The sequence below is a fragment of the Tenrec ecaudatus genome, chromosome 8 (genome assembly GCF_050624435.1).
Source record: "Tenrec ecaudatus isolate mTenEca1 chromosome 8, mTenEca1.hap1, whole genome shotgun sequence".
Classification (NCBI taxonomy): domain Eukaryota; kingdom Metazoa; phylum Chordata; class Mammalia; order Afrosoricida; family Tenrecidae; genus Tenrec; species Tenrec ecaudatus.
In genome coordinates this window covers 2,732,602-2,738,601 of record NC_134537.1, presented here as the reverse complement: position 1 = coordinate 2,738,601, position 6,000 = coordinate 2,732,602, and positions in this window count along the sequence as shown.

The following is a 6,000-nucleotide window of genomic DNA, read 5'->3' as shown; positions in this document are numbered from 1 at the left end:
GCCACTTTAATGCATACAAATATAGTTTTGCAAACACTGTTTCAGGAAAATTGAAGTTGTTAACTCATAATACATTCCCAAAAACCTTTTTAAGTTAAATGTTTGGAAAGTTCTGTATATTTCCAAACTTTTACTATAAAATATAGGCAAATTTTAATAAAGTTTTGTGAAAGTGAAGGAAGTGCAACCTAATCATAAATTGAAAGATGGAAACAGCAGGAGAAAGGTGGTTACCGTGTTTTCATGCATGCATTGTGTTTGTTCTATATTCTTGCTGCCAAATGTTCCCTGTCCTCATAAAAAGTATCCATAAGCACACATCCTAAATTTTTCTCATGTTGATGTGAAAATTTCACATAGCATATCTATGAAAATACTTCATGGAATGAGGGCAAAGAGGTCACACACACAAAATTATAGCACGGATTTCTTTACATTAAAACATAGTACTATATTTTTAAATGTTAAAAATCTCAATAAAACTCACTCCCATTGAATTGATGCAGACCCACACTGACCCTATCGGATAGGGTAGAACTTCCCCTGTGAGTTTTGGAGACTGAAACTCTTTGTGGGAGTAGAAAGCCTTGTCTTTCTCCCGAGGAGCTGCTGGGGGTTTCAAACTGCTGACCTTGAGATTAGCAGCCCAACTTGTAACCACTACACCACTAGGGCTATATATATAGGGCTTTTTAAATATTAAAAAGTACTATTCAAAATAAAGTCAGACAAAGTACAGAAAATATGTTTCTCTAATGCTTGCCTAAAGGATTTTTCCTGTGAGTAAATATTTTAAATATTTAAAACATTTTAATATTTTAAAATATTTTAAAACAAAGAACTTATTACCATCCAATACATTTCTATATTTAGTGCCCTTATGACAGAGGAGAACTGCCAAGGTGAGCTTCTGAGTCTGTAAATGTTTACCGGAGCAGAAAGCCTCATGTGTCTCCTGCAGGTTGGCTAGTTAGATTTGAACTGTTGACCCTACAGTTAGCAAACCCAACATGTAACCAGCTATGCTCAGGGCTCCTTCAAACATTTTAGTATAAACTGATTAGACATACTGAAATGTCACCTTTTAAATGATCAAAAATATAATGCTATTCACACAAAAAGATTACTATCTCACCTATGTCTTCAGTGATCTCTTCATAAGGTAAATGACTAATATGGCCATGTCAAAAGAATTTAGTGCCCTTATATTAGGGCTATGATTAAATGTGAGTTCAAAATCCATTCACGTCTCTATGGTCTATCTGTATACCTTGCCCATGTTAGAGACACCATTATCATCTAATGGGGGAACATAAATCACCCCAGGAGGCATATGATAATTCTGTTGATAGTATAACTAATTTAGCCAATTCTATAGGATATAAAATACTATTGAGAAAAAGAAAAGCATATACATATAGGACAGCTTTAGTAGATTAAAATACCAGGACTGTCGACTTGTTCAGATTAAAAACTGAAACGATGGGATACTATTTACACAAACAATGTGGTTGGAAATAGGGAAAAACTTTCAATAACACTCATTCACAAAGGTAAAGCTATGCCTTTTATATAGAGTATTTGTACATTAAGAAAGCATCCCAACCCAGTTCAATCCAAGTCCATAAGTCTAATATTAGCCCCTATGCATACCAATCTATAAATTTCTCTTCAGACTCACAAAATACATGCAATGATGCCGAATACTGGAGGATTACCAGCCAGGAGGTGGGAATTCCTGTGGCTCCAGCAGCACTGCAAGCATCTCAGTGCTGGCAGGGTCTCCACGTGGCTTCTCTAGGTCCAGGATTCTGGCTACATCAGGGTAGGTCCATGTGGCTTCCCCTCAGGGATGTCTCACAGGGAGTGAGCAGAGAGAGAGTGTGTTGTCTCCTGCCTCCAAGGAGGAAATATAGGATTTCCCAGAATTCTCAGGAGAAGGCCATGCCCACACAGAGGCCACATTGGTTATATCTTGATTGACAGGCCAGACTCCACCCCTGCAATCATAATCCTCTCAAATTGATACCAGATTATATAACTGCCACAACAACAATCCAAATGAATCAGTTAATCTTTGGTCTTCCTTATTCAATGTTCAACTTTGAATATGAGGCTATTGAAAAATATGGCTTGAGTCAGGAGTTCCTTATTCCTCAAAGTAACATCCTTGCTTTTTGAAATTTTAAAGTGGTCTTCACCCAACGCAATGTAGCCTTTGTTCTTGACTGCTGCTTCCATGAGCATTGATTGTGGATCCAAGCAACATGGCATTCTTGACAAATTTAATCTTTTCTCTATCTCTTTCCTCATCTTTTCTCAAGATGCTACCTATTGGTCCACTTGTGAGGATTTGGGTTTGCTTTACATGAAGGTGGCCACAATTCTTGACCTTCATCAGCACGTCTGCCTCACAGTCAGCAGGAAGTTTATGTCATTTTCATATCAAAGGCTGTTAAGAAGCTTTCCTATAATCTGTTGCTGCTTTCTTCTTCATGTAATCTAGTTTCTCAGATTATTCACCCAGCATTCAGACTGAGTAAGTATGACCAGAGGATACAACCATGACACGCATCTCTCCTGATTTTAAACCTCATATACAAAGGCATTCAACTATGTGGTCCACTACAAACTATGGATAACTTTTAGAAGAATGGGGATTCCAGAGCACTTACTTGTTCTCATGCATAACCTGGTATTCTGTGCTTTCAGCAAAGATCCATCTAACATCAGCAATGATATCCTTTGTTCCACCTCTTCTTCTGAATTCAGTATGAATTTCTGGCAGCCCAAAGTCAGTGAACTGTTGTTGAATGAACTTCAGCAAAATTTTACTTGCACATGATATTAATCATATTGTTTTTATAATTGCATTCTGTTGGATTGGGTACCTTTGGAGTGGATACACCTAGTTATCTCTTCCAGTCAGTTGGCCAGGTAGCTGTCTTCCAAATATCTTGGTTCAGATGAATGATTGTCAGCCTGTTGAAACCCGTAAGTTGGCATCCTGTCAATTATTGGCGCCTGCTTTCGGCTTCTGCCTTCAGTTCATTTAGGACTGCGTCCTTCAGTACCATCGGTTTTTGATCTTATTCAACTTCTTGAAATGGTTCAATACCGACTAGTTCTTTTTAGGACAGTGACTGTGATTTTTCCATCTTCTTTTGATGCTATTAGTATGGTTCAATATTTTGCCAATGATCTTTCAATATTGCAATGAACCTTAAATTTTTTCTTATGCTACTTCAGTTTAAAATATGCTGAGTGTGTTCTTCCTTTTTGGTTTTTGAACACTGAGTCTCCTATTCTTGAGATGTTTTAAAAATTCTGGCGCGATATACTCATTTGTTTTTATCTTGCATGGATTTGTATGACTTTCTTTAGATTCAACCTGAACTTGCATGTGACCAATTGATAGTCTATCCCCATCAGCCCTTGGCCTCATTTAGCTGCTGACATTGAACTTCTTTATTGTTTCTTCCCACAGAGGTAGTCAATTCGATTTGCGTGTGTGCCCTCGGGAAACGTCCAAGTGTTTACTTTGCTTTGTGTTGTTGAAAAGAGGTATTTGTGATGAAGAAGTCATCGGTCTTGCAAAAACTCTATTATGTGACTTCCAGGTTTGTTTCTATCATACTAAGTATTTTCCAACGGCTCTTCCTTCCCCTTTGTTCCCAACTTCTGCATTTCAATTGCCAAAAATTATGGATGTATCATGATTGCACGTTTTCCCAATCAATGTCAGCCTGAAGACACGGTCACTTTCTTCATTACTAGCTTTAGTTGTTGTGCACAAATTTGAATAATAGTCATATCATAAACAGCATTTATATTTATAGCTAGATCTTCATCCTTTTTGATGATGGATGTGATGCCACCCCTCGTGATTTTGTTATTCCTGGCATAGTAAACCTTATGATTGTCTGATTCCAAATGACTACTGTCAAAATATTTTCTCTCCTAAGGCCCAAGATATCCATGTTTATGCATTCCATCTCTTTTTTTTTTACCACTTCCAGTTGTCCTAGTTGCATACTTTGTATACTCCTTGTTGCGTATATTCCTTGTTGCGGTTATTAATAGATGTTTGTAGCTGTTTTTCTCATTATGTGTTTCCCCATTAGCAAATGAATGTCCAGAGACTTGAAACTCGAAGGCTTTATTGTATGCACATCATTATGGTTGACTTTACTTCGAAGGCAGCTCTTCCTCAGTCATATTTTGTGTGTCTCCTGACCTGACGGGCTCATCTTCTGGCACTATCTCTGAAAACAGTTTGCTGCTATTCAGAATTCCAGAAAACTTCGTCATTCTCATGGAAAACTTGTACATGGGCCAAGAGGAAGTTGTGTGAGCAGATCAAGGGAACACTCCATGGTTTAAAATCAGGAAAGGTGTGTGTCAGAGGTGCAGCCTCTCACCATACTTATACCAATCTGTCTGCTGGACAAACGAGGCGAGAAACTAAATGATCTGAAGAAGCAAACGGCTAATTCCTCCAGAGTGGGCAGCTGATTGCTTCTCTGTATTTCCCTTTTAGTCTTGGAATCTGCCAAGCCTGTTTACTTTGGGTGATCCTGATGGTACTAAAAGTACAAGTGACACAGCTTCCAGCACCATGGAAACACACAAGCCACCGGAGTGTGACAAAATGACAGACAAGTACAATGGTTACAATGTAGTTGGGATTGGCATGTTGTGGATAGAAGATGGGTAGGCTGCTAAATATTCGATATTATATATGACATTCCCATTTAATAAAGAAGCAGCCAGACTAAATTGTTTACAGTGTCAATGTTGAAAGACCCATTATTTAGGGTAACCAGCTATTATTTAATAAATATGACTACATTTAGGCTGCCACGCTAGAGAATCCACTTGTAGTATGACATGCGTAAACCTGCACACATACAAAAGCACTCTCTTGGACATTCTGTCCCATTCTGTCTTCAAATTTCTTTATCCCAAATTAAATTTTATCTGCAACTCAGTGAAAAAAACCCTAGTGAGAAACGCCCCATGAAACTCTGAATCACACAATTGTGAGCAACATACAAAGCCACTTTAATCTACTATGAATAAGGTAATCTATGAGAAGGCCCTAGTACTAAGAGCTAATCACTGCTTTAATCTATCAATAGATTGGGAGTCATAAAATGAATATATGGTAACACAGTTCTATTATTTATTCATTAACTGATAAGCTTACATAAAGTAGAACTGGCTCTTACTGACTATATTATTATCCTAAGGTCCAGCTTTTGTTGCTAATATATAGCTTTTCTGTCCATATCCTTGTAACACCCACCAAGTGATTACTTGGAATCCTGCAAATAAAGTGTGTGTAGCACGAATGGGGTGGGATGGGACTGGTCAGCCTTCTCCGCTGCATAAGAGAGCCCCCTCCAAAGCAGGGGATTGATCAGTCCTGCCACACCTTTCTGTGTGAGAGAGTCGTCTCAGAAGCAGAGATGGGATCCTGAGAGACAAGGCAGCAGAAGCACCAGAGGCCACACCATCAAGATCATTAAAGTAAAGAAGCGGCACTGAGATCTTGAGGCAGAGGAGTAGGTTTTCTGGCCCACCAAAAAAGTCAGATGCCAAAGACCAGTGCTGTTTCTGAGTTCTGTGTGACCCTTGAACAAATGGCCAAACTCAGCAGAGAGGGAGCGTAGCCCAGGAGGGACCGTTGGTGTCAGAAGAGGGTAAAGAAACTGCCTAGTGGAGGCGTGTCTGACCATTGCCTGGTGTCAATGGACTTGGGGCTGGTGTGGAGTTGGAGACTGCCTCTCTCTTGTTTGGCCAGAGGAGTTCAGACATGGGCGCCATGCCATTTCTTCGGTGCTTGACTTTGAAATCTAGTAAAACTAAAAAAAATCAACAAGAGGAAAAAACCAAAGCTGGGAGAACCATCACATAGTCAAGTGATGAGGGTGAATAAATTATTTTGAAAGAAAGATTCATTAGATTAACTGCTCAGCGGCCATAATGGAAGGTTGA